The 14,786-nt window shown below is 44.1% G+C and overlaps 1 long non-coding RNA gene across 2 annotated transcripts; it reads left to right on the top strand.

The window, feature by feature from the left end:
- The first annotated feature begins 2,920 nt into the window (after positions 1-2,920).
- Positions 2,921-10,068, top strand: LOC128329736 (uncharacterized). Of its 2 annotated transcripts, none has more exons than XR_008309771.1 (3): positions 2,921-3,226; positions 6,184-6,432; positions 9,939-10,068. It is a non-coding gene; the product is annotated as an uncharacterized LOC128329736 (long non-coding RNA). The 2 variants fall into 2 exon arrangements; XR_008309772.1 differs by having other exon boundaries at positions 3,196-3,363.
- Positions 10,069-14,786: the final 4,718 nt, after the last annotated feature.

Below are 14,786 nucleotides of genomic sequence, written 5' to 3'. Positions count from 1 at the left end.
GTCTATAAAATCATGCATGGTGTGGAGTAAGATTATAGAAATTTTTCTCTTTCTCACATAATACTAGAACCAGGGCAATCCCATTAAACTGATTGCCAAGAGACTGACAAAAGGAAGTACTTTTTTACACACTGCATAATTGCTAACTGCCAACTTGGAAAAGAGGCACCTTTTAGCATGGTGATTCTCTTTATTTAGCAGAGGGAGAGTAACTGGCCCTATCCACACCCGGCACAGAACCTCCAGTGACTGTTGCTAGTGTCTCTTATGTTTTTTTGGATTGCGAGCCCTTTGGGGACAGGGAGCCATCTTATTTATTTATTATTTCTCTGTGTAAACCACCCTGAGCCATTTTTGGAAGGGCGGTATAGAAATCAAATCAATCAAATCAATCAATCAATCAATCAATCAATATTAAAGAATAATAATTAACCCATTAATTCTCTGCCACAAGATGTGGTGACAGCCAACAGCCTGGATGGCTTTAAGAGGGGCTTAGACAAATTCATGGAGGACTCTCAATGGCTGCTATTCTAGTGGCTACAGGCCACCTCCAGCCTCAGAGGCAAGATGCCTCCAAATACCAGTTGCAGGGGAGCAACAGCAAGAGAGAGAGCATCTTGCCTGTGGGCTTCCTAGGAGCATCTGGTGGGCCACTGTGTGAAACAGGATGCTGGACTAGATAGGCCTTGGGCCTGATCCAGCAGGGCTTCTGTTCTTATGTTCTTGAGCCCTTCGCCCCGATCCCAGATGTACGCTAAGGGGCTCAGATTACACAGTGTTAAAGGAAGGCATTCTGAATATACTCAGAGTCATTCTCACCTTTATCATTATTTTACTTGTTCCATGGCATTCAGATCAGGTTCCCAGGTAAAACCTGGCTCAGTGTAAACCAGTGTTCTTTGCCCCTGATTCTTATTGCATATAAACATATGAAGCTACCTTATCCTGGTGCTAAGCAAAGACTGTTGGTTCATCTATTCTAACTCACTGACTAGCACTGACTTTCTAAGCTTTCAGACAAGGTCCCCCACCCCCCAGTCCTACCTGGAGATGGCATGGATTGAACCTGAGATCTGTTTGCAAAACTGGTGCTCTCTCACACCACCTCTTCCCTAGTACTTCTAAGGAAGTTTCCTTCCATTTCTAAAAGGAAAGCTGCAGTGATACTATTTATTATTTATTTATTTATTTATTTATTTATTATTTATTTATTACATTTATAAACCGCCCCATCCAGAGGCTCTGGGTGGTGTACAACAACTTTTAAAAGACATAAAAACACACAATTGAAAACATAGTGCTAAAAACAATATAAAAACCCATTCAAAAACAATTAAAACCACTTAAAACCACTTAAAATGCCTTTAAAAAACAACAACATTTTACAAACCTTGGAAGGCCAGGCCAAACAAATAAGTTTTTAGGGCTCTCTTAAAGGCCGACAGTGAGCCTAAACTGCGGATATCTGCCGGGAATGCATTCCATAGACCAGGAGCAGCTACAGAAAAGGCCTGGTTCCAAGTCGCCACCAGATATACTGGTGGTAACTGGATATGGACCTCTCCAGATGACCTCAACAAGCGATGGGGATCATACCAAAGAAGGCACTCTCTACGGTAACCCGGACCCAAGCCGTTCAGGGCTTTAAAGGTAATAACCAGCACTTTGTATTTCGGCCGGAAACATATCGGCAGCCAGTGCAGCTGTTTTAAGACAGGCATAATATGGTCTCTCCGGACTACCCAGAGACCAATCTGGCTGTCGCATTTTGAACTAACTGAAGTTTCCGAACTATGTACAAAGGCAGCCCCACGTAGAGCACATTGCAGTAGTTGAGCCTGGAGGTTACCAGCTGATGCACCACTGTTTTGGGATCATTCTCTTCAAGGAATGGACACAGCTGTCGAATCAGCCGAAGCTGATAGAAAGCGCTCTTGGCCATAGCCTCCACCTGAGATACCAGGGTGAAGCCTGGATCTAAGAGCACTCAAGCTGTGTACCTGTTCCTTCTGGGGGAGTGTGACCCCATCCAGCAGCACAGGAAGATCTAACTCATCCCCTAAATTCCGATCACACTGAAAGACAAAATAATATAACGATATCACACTGAAAGACAAAATAATATTGGCTACTGTGGGGTGCACTCTGAAAGAAAAGCCAACCTTTTAAACCCCTATTCAGACATTGCATTGTACATGCATACAGGTGTCTATACACATATTTTGAGACTGGTTTGGATGATACCATACCCACCCATGAATTAGAAAGACACCCCTCTGCATGGATGGCTTGGAGGCGACGTGGGGAGAGAGTCTGGCCACCGTTGCAAAAGACCTGACCAGACCGGCTTTTCTACCCATAAATGCTATTTTGTACATACAATAGATGTCAAAAGTGCTAAAAGCACACTGATCAGGATGCCCTTTGTGAAAGTCCTGATGACCTCCCAGGCACTTCCTTTTATCGCATGGGTTGAGTGTTGTTCATCTGAATGGCTGCTGTCCACATGCTCCAGATACAAGTATTTGGAGCTTGTGTAGGGGCCATTCTGATGAACCATCCCCCTAAGCAATAAAAGGATGTCCTGAGAGGATGTCAGGACATTTGTGAAGGGCACCCCAGTACCCTCTCGTCGTATGTCCCCTTCCTAATCACATGAGTGGAAATTGTATTGTCCAAACTGGCCCTTTGTGTGAATAACTTACATGAGTTCATTTTAAAAGTGAATCTGAGTACAGGCCCCCTCTAATGCAAGGTAAAGACAGGAAGTGTATTACTGCATGTGTGCTGAACTAAATATGTGAATAATCATGTGTGTACCTATTGTATGTTCATAGATCGTACAGTTTATTAAACCATAATGTGAATACAGCTAATTTCATCGGATTTGGTATCTGCAATGCATAGAGTTATGTCCTCTAAGGATCCTGAAACTTTTCTTGTTCTAAGCACTATCACCTCACCATCGGACAAATTTTGTTCTGTGATTAAAGTTTTAGTTGCTTAATCTCATTGATTAATCATAAACACTTGTGGTTCTTTTTGAAATGGTAATATTTGAGTCAACACATTAATTCTGTGAGAATTCATCATGTCTCCAGACAAGCTGCTGCTTAGAGCCTATTCTTCTGTAGTGAAGGCCCCATCACCATGGCAACACCCAGCCGTTTCATGGGGCCCAGTTGATGCACTGCATAGGTAAAGCATCCATATGGAACAGCAGGTGAGCAGGAGGACAAGTTAAGACAAGGTCCCACTCTAGAGTGGAAGGCATGCTAGGACGAGCATAATTTCAATTCAAAAATGAAGGGGATGACTGGAATCTCTGAGTTGCTGAGGCCTTAATTTTGAAAAAGAGAGGTACTGTGGTTCAAGCTCGCTTCGGAAGAAGCCTAGAAGCTTACACCTTCTTCCAGTGCCAGAGCCAGGCTGCTGGGGGCCTGGGGCAAAACTCCCCGTGGTGTGGTGGGCCCCCACTAGTGTGTTGCTACCCTCTACATTTTCACTGCCAGCAAATGGGGAAGCAAAATGGGAGGGCATTTCAGTTTCCCCCTGCTTTCCTTTGCTTTCCTTTACTCCTTTTGTTACCTTGGTGGCAAATGAGACTTCTGGTCACATATTCTCCATCTTTAGGCTGAATAAGTCTCAGCATCTATACCAGCCCTCAGTAGTCAAAGCAGTTAGATAAAGGCACCACCATGACAAATGATGGCTATCAGAGGGAACAAATAATCAATGTGTTTCAAAGTATTTATACTCTACTTTTCTACTAATACTGGCACTCAAGAGGGCTTACAAAGTTTTATAAAAGTTTTTTTTTTTTTTAAAGAGAAGAACTCAAGACCGGATGAGAGCAGGGAAGACAAGATTGGCAGAAGTCCCCAGCCCAGTCCTCAGATGGTGTCTCAGAGTTGGTCTATGGTGTCAGGACCCACACAGACTCTGACACGGAGAAGAGCCTCTTAGAGGAGCAGGAGGAGCACACTAGGGGTGTGCACAAAACCGGCTGGCCCGGTTTGGTTCGAGTCCAAACTGGGCCCGAACTGGACCAGGCCAGTTTGGTTTTGCCCCCATGGCCCCCCTGGTTCAGTTCAGTTTGTGGGGCAGGGTCCGCGAGCATTTAAATTTTTAAAAAAGATTACTTACCCCTTCTGGGGTGCTTCTCTTGAACATCTCAAGTGGCCATTTTGGAGAATGCCACACATTGCACAATGGGCCTCTGAGTGGCCCTTGCAGAATTTTTGACTAAAAATATTTTGACTCAAAATGGGCCATTTGAAATGTTTTGAGCTTGAAGCAGAACAACCCCATTTTGACTGAAAAGTTTCGAGCACCATTTTGTAGGCCAGTTTTTCCCTTGCTGATTGGTTTTCTAGAACTGCTTCCGATCGGTTTGCGATCCCTTTGCTTCTTGGTTGGCTTGTTATCATACAAATCAAGTGTTGTCATGGGCAACTGTGCACCCATTGGCTGGGGGGTGGGGGAGGGGGGACACAAAAGGAGGGAATCTCAAAATGTATTTCAAAATGTATTTCAAAGGGACTGGGAGGCAGAGAGAGTTCTCTGTCTCTGTGTGTAATATTTCTTGGTGATTGCTGTGATGAGCCTCTGATGATTTATAAGTCAATACAAATTTGAATCACATCTTTTAAATTTGAGTCAAATTCGATTTGAGAGCTGTTTGGCATCTTTTAAAAACTATTCAGGTGCCCTGGTTGGTTTTTTAAAAAAGGTGCCAAACAGGGTTGGATCGATTCAAATTGGATTCAAATTCAAATTGAATTTTTGGACCAGATATGAAATTGATTTGAATTCAAAACAAATTTTCAGAATTCGATTTGAATTCTAAACAAATTGAAAAATTCATTTCATGCACATCTCTACTATCTAGTCCAGCATCCTGTTTCACATAGTGACCCACCAGATGCCTCTAAGAAGCCCACAGGGAAGAGGTAAGAGCATGCCCTCTCTCTTGCTGTCGCTCCCCTGCAACTGGTATTTAGAGGCATCTTGCCTCTGAGGCTTGAGGTGGCCTATAGCCACCAGACTAGTAGTCCCAAGATTGTAACTACATTTCACTTAAAGCAATATTCAGAGCAAATGTGGACATTCTTAATCAATCAAGATTTAAAGAATATTGTGGGAAGTCAAGAGTTTCAGTAAGACTTGTGGGGAAAATAACTCTTTAAAAATCTTTTGACTGCTTTAAAAGATGCCACCAATTAACTAGGCAGCAGATATTTTTAAAATGCTTCCTATTTTTGATACAACTACTTACAAAAATCAGTGTTCAGGCACCATTTTAGAAGAGGCATCCCTTCTCCTCTGCTCAGACAGGAGGGAAAACCTCTTCTGAGGCCTTTTGCGGCTCATTCATGCATTGCCTAGAAGCAAACAAAAGTTCATTTCTTCAGAACTATTCTTATATTCACACATGTATGCAGATTAAATTGATTTAGGCAGTTAAAACTTGTGTGATGAATCTGCTAACTGCAGCACGCAGAACTTTGTGCCAGCACAAGCTGGCTTCTGTGACCCATCGGGGACATATTTGCTGCTGCCTCTCCTTCTTCTTTTAAGCACATGCATCATTCTGCTTCTGTTAGTCACCAGGCTGAGGGCAGAAGCCATGCTGAGTCAGTGTGGTGTAGTGACTAGAATGCTGGACTAGGACCGGGAAGACCCGAGTTCAAATCCCCATTCAGCCATGAGACTTGCTGGGTGACTCTGGGCCATCACTTCTCTCTCAGCCTAACCTACTTCACAGGGTTGTTGTGAGGAGAAACATAAGTATGTAGTACATCACTCTGGGCTCCTTGCAGGAAAAGCGGGATATAAATGTTAAAATAAAATAAATAAATACTGCAACTAGCAGTAACCTAACTTTGGGAGACCAAACTTTGGCCCCTAACTTTGGGGACCACTTACTGCACCCCTTCAGAAGATCAAATGCAACACGAGCCCTGCTGAAGCATAGACAGTGATGAGGCTTACTGGGTGCATTGGTGGCTGGGATGCTTTTTGATTGTGAACTTTCTCCAGTGCAGTTTCTTAGCCTTCAGTCTGGAGATTCAAAATGGAAAAACTAAAAGGCTGAAGACAACATATGTGGATAACATTTTCGGCTTGGGCATATTCTCTCTCTCTCTCTCTCTCTCTTTCTCTCTCTCATTCTTTCAGAGTGACAAAGCCTGCTGCCAATAACTTGATGCACAGTAAAGCTTGCAGAGGAAGCAAGGACAAAAATATTTCTATAGTTGCCTTATATAAGCAGAGAGAACTCTACAACGAAGGTCAAAACTGGCCTTTTGGGAAAACGGATAATTCAGACTACTGCTTCTTTGTCTAGAAGTTACACCCTCTCCTGATGAAGGCTCTCCCAGAGTCAGAGTCTGTTAGTTCTGTCACCAGTCCAGTATATCTACTAAAGTAAGATTTGAAGTGAGATTTCTCGTTCCAGGTTAGGCAAGATGTCCAACAAATTGTAAGAGATGCTGAAAGAGTTTCCGTGAGAAATTTCTCAATGTGAAGGTGGGGGTGGAAGAGGTTGGCTTCCTCACACCCTGCTTTTCATTGCATTTCACCTAAAGCAACGTTCAAAGAGGATGTGGACATTCCTAGTCAATCAAAACATCCAAGGAATGTTGAAGGAAGCCATGTGTTTGGATAAGACCAATGAAATTTGTCAGAAGGCAGGGGTTATGGGCATCCCTAGTCCTACTTACTGAGTGGTGAGGGGAGGGCACTCTGTGAATGCTCAGAGGCACTCTGCAGATTATATTACATGTATCAAAATGGCAAATGTTAAAAGCCCACCATAATCCCAAGATCGGGTCAGTCACTGACAGTCCAGACCCTATCAGTGTATATATGAAGTTGGGTTTGTTTGTTTTTGCCCCAATATACATCGCTTTAAACTTGCTTACATTGAATCACACTTGCCATTTTGTTGCCCACTCACTTTTTGGAGCTCCTCACAATCTCTTTTGGATTTCACTACCCTAAATAGTTTAGTGTTATCTGCAAATCTGGCCACTTTGCCAGTTACCCCTACTTCTAATACTGGTCCCAATACAGATCCCCAGGGGACCCCACTTCTTACTTACTTCCATTGTGAAAACTGTCCATTTATTCCTACCTTCTGTTTCCTGTTCTTTAACCAGTTACCAATCCACAATTGAACCTGTCTCCTTATCCCATTACTGCTAGGTTTACTCAAGAGCTTTTGGAGAGGAACTTGGTCAAAAGCTTTTTGGAAGTCCGAGCATACTATGTCAACTGGATCACCTTTATGCCTGTTGACACTCTCAAATAACACCAAAAGTTTAGTGAGGCAAGACTTGCTCTTGCAGAAGCCATGCTGGTTCTCCTTCAGCTAGGCCAGTTCTTCTACATGTTTAACCATTTCACAGGGCCTCCTGTTCTCGCTCAGCAGCTCTACTTCACTGAAACCCTTTGGCTGCATTAGCTCGATGATGTCATAAGGCTGTGTCAGCTCGACTGGAGAGTGGCCAGCGTGAGTTTTGGCCAAGCACGGCCAGCAAGGTGACCAGAACTCCTCATGTACTGAAGACTGGCACTGTGTAAGAGGGTGCCCAGTGCAGGGTTGCAAGAACCTCCATCCTAGAAGGCAGGGGGAGGCACCAGGTGGTTCCCAGAAACTCAGGGCCTCTGGACATTCATCCGGCCCCGATCACAGTGGTAGCTACTGGTGATGCTAGAATGACCATGTTTTTACAAGTCTGCTTTGCTGTCTATTGTCTGTGTTCTCTGGACAGAAGTACAACACAGCTCAGTAATATTATGGGGAGCTACAAAATTTGGGTCTGTTTCAAAAGAGCAGTTTCATAGATCACTTGAGGCCAACCGGTGCTGGTGGCAGATGGTATAGACAGCAGATTGAATAGAGAGACTCAATGCTTTTTAATCCCACCCTCCCACCCCCACTGAATGCAGGTTATTAACATAAGATTGTTGTTATTTTTTTCAAATTGCAAGTGAAAGACTGCACCTTCATCTACACTGAACCCCACATATTCCGCCCCCCGTCCCTGCCCCCCAAGTAGGGTTCAGAGCAGGTTAATGGATCTCGTTGGGAGAAATCTTTTCTTTTTAAAAAAGGAAAAAAATAATAATTCTGGAAATAAGAGGAGGCTGCTAAGAGCAGGTTGCTAGTCCTCAGAGGCATGGGGAGGAATTCTGCAGGTGTGCTGCTTAAGCAGTCATACAAAATATGATAATTGACATTGGCTTTAAATGAGGAATAGACAGATTCATGGAGGAGACGTCTACCAATAACTATTAGCCATGATAGCTATATGAAGCCTCCAGGTTCAGAGGGAATGTGCCACTGTGGTACAAGAAGCAGTGTACCCCAGTTGCTGGGGGATAATAAAAGGAGATTTGTTGCTTTAAAGCCATATGTATGGACTTGCTAGCAACATCTGGCCACTACTGGGGACAGGATGTTGGGAGTAGATCAGGGCTGATTTATTTATTTATTTATTTATTTATTTATTTATTTATTTATTTATTTATTTATTTTACACTTATATCCTGCTCTTCCTACAAGGAGCTCAGAGCGGTGTACATAGTTATTTTCATTCTCACAACAACCCTGTGAGGTAGGTTAGGCTGAGAAATACATGACTGGCCCAGAGTCACCCAGTGAGTTTCATAGTTGAATGGGGATTCAAACTCAGGTCTTCCTGGTCCTAGTCCAACACTCTAACCACCACGCTACGCCCTCCTGAAGATGTTGTCCTACAACTCCCATAATCCCTGGCTATTGGCCACTGTGGCTGGGGATTATGGGACTTGTAGTCCAAAAACAGCTGTCGGGGGGCAAAGTTGAGCAGGCCTGGGGTAGATGAACCTTTGGTCCGATCCAGCTCTTCTTATATCCTTAATTTGCCACTTGGCTGTTCTCCTGGGGTTGAGTGGCAAGTTTCCTTGAGCAAGAAGCTTAGCAGCAGACTCCCCACTCCTCTTTTCACTTATTGCTCACTCATACTACCCTCGGATCCAGGGTGGCACTGGCAGTTGCCATAGCACTCAGCTGGTGTGTTTTGCTGGCCAGAGAAAGCCAGCACACCACTGTGGCTGCTGCCAATGTGCTTCCTTCTACCTCTCTTTCTTTCCTTCTTCTACCATGGGAGAGAAGGCGAGAGGGAGGAAGGGCTTACCCAGATCTTACAGAAATCTTCCTGGGGCTTGTTTTCTTCAGTATGCAGAACTCTTCACAGAGTTTCCTGGTCTTTCCCCACACTGCTTGGCCCCTGCAAAGGGGTAACACATCCTCATTTCCCTTCCACTTTGGAAAATCTGATATAGCATTTTCATATACTGAGGAATGAAGCAGCATTCTAGTCTCCCGAGAAACAAAAAGAATACATGTCTGTTCCCAAATCAAAGAAGGTAATTGCCAAATCTAGATTTCAAATGTATTCCAATGCAAACGTTTGGGGTTCCAGTGAAGAATTGAAAATGCAGAATTCAAGATACCCCCTCACCCACCCAAAAAAGCCCTGGCAGAAATAGTTTAGCCTTCCAATGACTATAATTAAATCCACATTGGAATTACATACAGAGGGAATGCAAGATGGATTGGGTAAGGGGCGGGGGATCAGTTGCAGACTTGGTGTAAGGATGGATGGGAAGCAGCCACGTCATTAAAGGAGTCTTGGCAGAAAATGGGGTTCCTTGATTCATAGCAGCTGGGCCAGGATTGGAGAGAATGTTTGCCCAGCCAGCAGAGAAACAGTGTCCAGAGATGGGAGTAGGGGCAGTACACAGAATTTGCAACTGGTTTTCAAGTGGGGAGGAGGGCTTAGAGAAAGAAGTGGGGAGAGGGGTTCCTCTTCCTGCATGTTTTTTTAAAAGGAGGTGGGAGATTATATATACAGATTTCATTTATTTGCTTGACCTCGTTTCAGGCAAAAAGAGAGAGAGAAGAGAATGGAACTCAAATGCCACGTGTCTTAAATGCTGAGAACTGTGGTCTGGCAGAACATCATCTGTGAGGAGAGACCAAAAAAGAAATAAAAAAAGAAAAAGCTGCCTTTTCTTCTTAGTGCCCTCCTATCCTTTGCCTTTGACGGCATTGGCTTCTTTCAGCCAATGTGCTTTGCTTTTTCACAAAACTCCAGCAGCAGGGCAGCTGATTTAGTCTTTAGCACCAGGATGACCAAAAAAAAAAAGAGCCTTGGCACCTAAAGCGACAGTAAGGCCTAGTAAGTAAGAACTAGGCCTAAGAGACTCTCTTTAGGTGGCTGGGTTCTGGTTATCATCTCGCTGTCACTTCAGTGGAGGCTCACGTGATGGAATGTTCCTCCAAACATGTTCCCTGCACATAGAAAACCAGCAAGTCAGGAGGAGGGGTGGACGAGAATATTTCCCACTGACACATGAGCCCTGTTCAAACACTTTTAAAAAAGGGGACACTGTATTCATCCAGAGCGTTCCAGAGAGCACCCAGAAGCCCACCCCCAATGCTAATGGGCTGGGAAGCTTCAAACTCCTCATTTTGTCACAGTTAATGGTGTTTGTCTGAACAGACAAACACTGTAAGCATGATCACAGTTACTTCCATAACTGGCAACCTGAACTCTCAAGTGGTACAACCCAGACACAGGTTTATCATCTCAGACGCCAAGCCAAGCACGTAGCATACTCCCAATAACCATCACTACACAGGTTTACCACCTCATTGAGATGTAGGCCCAAGCCAAGCACATAGCATACTTGGGCAAATGTGACTGAATTTTGCCATGCAGATAGCAAGTCAACCAGACCACAAGCTGTATTGGTTAAAATGAATGAGAGCTAAAATTGGCAGAATTTGCCAATTGTCCGAATTGGCAGAATTGTCTGGACTCTTAGCTATGATTGTTGGTGTCTCAAGCAGAAGTGAAATTGCCCTTGCAGCTTTATGGAACATAAAAGATGTCCTTTATTCAAAACTCTCCAGTTCCATAACAAGTTTCAGAAAAGAAACGCTGGTTCCAGAATGTTCCTCATTTTATTTTCTTTCATTCTGGCACATAAAGTTTTATTTTAGCCTGGCAAACCTTATAAAGTTTCCAGCTTGTGAAGAAATCTTTGCCAGTACCATCCAAGTATAACCCTTAAAGGGCTCAAAAGTGGAATTACAGGTGAGAAGGCGGACATTTTTTTAATAACTTCCCTCCAGCAGTGTTTGAATGTGTTGGTGATGAGAAAACTGGAGGACTGTTAAGCAAGGGGTGCTATATTAAGGGGTCCTTTCCCTTAATATGTTGCTGTTTCATTTCAGATGTTCTTTAAAAAGCCCTCATGCTACATCTGGGGGTAGGGGAAAAGAGAAATCATCTCCCATAACTACTATAGTGAAATCCACAAGTCAGCCCCTAGATCTCTCCCAGTTGTGTAACTAAATAATGCCACCAACCCCAACCTGGAGTCTTCCAAATGCATTTGTTAAGGGGGACATCACAAAGTGGAGAGGCTAAGCCTCATCTGTCCACACATTGTTATTTGAACACAGGGTGTATGTTGCACCATAGCCTTCTTGGGATATTTTTTTAAAAAGAGTCTCTGACTCTGCTCATGTAACGTGTGCGTGGAAGCCTTGCCTTGGCACTGACATGTTCAAAAAACTTCACTGCCCTGGGATCTCCATGCTTATTGTGTTTGTCTGAAGGTAAAGTAAAATGGTGCCATCAAGATGGTGTCGACTCCTGGTGACCACAGAGCCCTGTGTTTGTCTTTGGTAGAATACTGGAGGGGTTGACCATTGCCATCTCCCATGCAGTATGAGATGATGCCTTTCAGCATCTTCCTATATCGCTGCTGCCCAATATAGGTGTTTCCCATAGTCTGGGAAACATACTAGCGGGGATTCGAACCAGCAACCTCTTCCTCACTAGGCAAGTTATTTCGCCGCTGAAGAGGCAAGTGATATTAGCATGATGACAGTTGTTTCCATGATCAGAATGCTGGGGCACCTTTTTCTGAATGTCTGAAGAGAGCACATGTATCATCTAAAAGAGGCATGCCCTCCTATGTGAGAAAAAATGGGGAATGGGTGTTGCTAGATACTTAAAAGATCCGGGACCTGGGCCCATTGCCCCCTTTTTGATAATTAAACTCAATCATATACACACACCCCAGAATAATTTTGTTGGTTTTTTTTAAAGTATAATTCAGCACTATGAAAGTGGAAGCAGCAGAGAGCTAGTTGAGGCTAGTAGCTTTCTCCTATGCTCTGTGCAGGTGTCTCCACTGCTGCACTGCCTTTCTGGAAGAGGTCATGGAAGATGAGGTGAGGTGACTGATGAGATTTGGGGCTCTGAGCAATTTGTTGGGGGCCTGTGTCTCATGGGCCACCCCCAAATGATGCTCCTAATGGGGAATGCTTCTTTTGATGACAGTCATGCTATCTGTAGTGTGTAGTGAAAATAATTTGTTAGCTTTCTTATTAATGGAGACACATTTTTAGTCATTTACATGTTTTGAATTGATTAATCAACATGATTAATGGTTTAAACACTGCAGTTGGACCTTCTAACCACCGGAAGAGCAGGGAAGCAATAGAATCAGGTTTCTTGCAAGGAGAAGAAAATAATTTTCTCCCTGAGGTCCAGGATTCTAGGATACCCAGCCCATTTGTGGGAGTTGCCAAGTTTTGTTTAAAAAATAAGAATACTGTGATGCACTCTCTCTATGACCCTGAACACTTAGACATTCCGGGGTGCCATGCTATGGATTCTGGCTTCCTTTGGAGGAGAGGTCACTGGAGGCTTATGATGTCTTTTTAATATTTGATTTATTTACAAATATACAAGTTGAGCTTTAGATGGAATAAATATACACGTTGAGCTTTAGATGGAACAAATATACACATTGAGCATTAGATGGAGCATTAGGTGGAGTTGATATAGTTCCTACAAGTCAGCAACAAGTAACACCAGATCCCCAGAGAGAAAACCTTGCACCCTAAAGCACTCTCACCAGTTCCTAGTCCAGATCCTCCATTCCAATCAATCCCAACCTCAGTCTGTGTCCCTTTCGTTCTCACACAGAAACAATATGTTTTCTCAAGCTGCTTGCACCTTCACACACACCCACATGCAGGGGTAGTGGGGAATCATTCACCTTACAAATACTTTGGTGTCCCTCATTTAGAATACCTCAGAGCCATTACACACACACCCGGCCACCCCACTCAGTTCAGGATACTCTAGGCACATTCCCAGATGGAGCATTTAGCTCACTTCTCCACAAGAATCGTAGGTGTGCATCGGCGGGATTTACGCTGAAGTCCGTGTGAGATATCAGGGAGCACTCCTCCACACACAATTTGGCTTCCCCCTTGCACATTGAAGCTTAGCCTGAATTGTCCCTGTACTAAAAAATAATCCACTGTTTGTGCTGGCTTTTTTTGGATAAATCGAGGTATCAGGTATGCCCTGATGCTCCTTCCGCGATGTGTGGAGGGGCCACAGGGTAAACTCAAGCCATAAGCGCCCCTTAAAGCATCCCTTAAGAAACATCAACTGGTTTCCTGAACAATTAGCCAGTAATCTGCCTAACAAAAGAGTAGGCCAGCTAGCATTCACGACTACAAACTCCTTCCACTACCAAAGAGGGCGCTGCAAATGAAATACCTTGAAGAATGGGATAGGATCAAGGGGCCTCTGGAGAAGTTCCCTGATCCATCATCAAGGCCCTCCACCAACGTTAAGGTTTCTAGTGCTACACAGTACAGCAAATCCTACACACATTGAATAATTGAAAGCAGATGCGTTGTTGAAAAAAGAAACCCAAGCCATGAAGAATTTCTGTCAGCTTCTGTGCCCAGATTGCTTTTTCTCCCTTTCTCTCGCTCCCCGCCTTGCCATTCTTTTGGTCTCCTCCCTCCCTCACTTCCGTTCTTTCCCTGCCTTCAGCGCAAGGCTCCCTTTAATCTTGCCCACCCTCCTCAAACCCCCACCTCCTTCAAAGATCAGCTGATGCCACAGCCCCCTGCCCCCCTCCCCCACAAAAAGTACAAGCAGGAGAGGGATTGCTGGAGTTTCCAGCTGGGAGGAGCAGACACGTCCTCAAGCCTCCAGCTCGACATTTGTGCCTGGGAGACAGTTATCCACGTCAGCAAATGTGGCTCTGGGAGGGAAAAGGACAGTAGCAAATTTGGACCTGGAGGCAGCAGAACGCTTGGGAATGGGATGGGGATTCTGTTCCCTCATCAGCCTCGTAAACTGGGCTCAATCCTGGCTTCTCTGATCCTTATCTCTCCAGAAAAAATCACACCACCACCATGCAAAGATTGTAAAACAAACAGCACTTGGTGACAGGTTAACATAAGAATAGGGGAAGAGAACAAAAGAACATTTTTAAAAAGCGCCCTGCAGGATCCCTGCAAAATGAATTTTGGGCAAATTTGGAATATCTGATATGCCCCGTAACTCCCAGTATTTCACCTCTCCTAATCCTGCTGTAAAGCCTGGAAAAGGTCCTGGATAGACCAAAGGTCTATCTAGCCCAGCATCTAGTTTCCCGCAGTGGCCAACCAGATGCCTTGGGGAAGCCCACCTGCAGGATGTGAAGGCAAGAAACCTCACTGGTTCCCAACACATGGGATTCAGTGGTACATTGCCTTTGAGCATGGAAGTCAGCCATCATGGTTAGTAGTTCTTGATAGACCTATCTTCCATGGATGTGTCTAATCTTTTAAAATAATCTGAGCAAGAGGTCCTCACCACATCTTGTGACAGTCAATTCCATTTGTAAATGTGGCATAATGT

Source organism: Hemicordylus capensis, chromosome 6 (genome assembly GCF_027244095.1).
Source record: "Hemicordylus capensis ecotype Gifberg chromosome 6, rHemCap1.1.pri, whole genome shotgun sequence".
Lineage (NCBI taxonomy): Eukaryota > Metazoa > Chordata > Lepidosauria > Squamata > Cordylidae > Hemicordylus > Hemicordylus capensis.
Note: the sequence above shows the minus strand (reverse complement) of the source record. Positions and strands in the feature narration are given on the sequence as shown.